Source organism: Triticum urartu, chromosome 1A, assembly GCF_056163025.1.
Source record: "Triticum urartu cultivar PI428250 chromosome 1A, HENAU_Tu73, whole genome shotgun sequence".
NCBI lineage: Eukaryota > Viridiplantae > Streptophyta > Magnoliopsida > Poales > Poaceae > Triticum > Triticum urartu.
In genome coordinates, this window is record NC_141873.1 from 462,757,019 (window position 1) to 462,757,441 (window position 423).

General features: G+C 53.4%; 1 pseudogene; it reads right to left on the minus strand.

The window, feature by feature from the left end:
* Positions 1–139, minus strand: LOC125532374 (small nucleolar RNA Z247; annotated as a pseudogene).
* Between the last annotated feature and the right edge of the window lie 284 nt (positions 140–423).

A 423-nucleotide genomic window follows, 5' to 3' on the forward strand; every position in this document is an offset into this window, starting at 1 on the left:
CTTCAAAGGCAAGGAACTGAGCATAAATTTCGCTCAAAGAGTAGGCGTCAGTTCTGGCAGCAATGGATGAGACAAAGGGATTGTATTCTGCATCCAATCCAGCAAGGATTTGAGAGATCAGATCATCGTCTTCTATCTTCTTCCCTGCTGCTGTGAGTTCGTCCGCAATGCCCCGCATCTTTGTGAAGTACGCGGTGGCGGTCATCTCGTTTTTCCGAGTGCCGGCGAACAGGGTCCGAAGTTGGATAACTCGTGACCGAGAGACGGAGGAGTACATCTCCTCAAGGGCTGACCAGACCTGCGCGGATGTCTTCATGGAGACGACTTGAGTCAGTACTTCGCGTGAGAGAGAGGTCAGCAGCGAGCCAAGAACCTGCTGGTCCTGGGCAATCCAGCGAGCGTAGTCGGGATTGGGCACCGTCT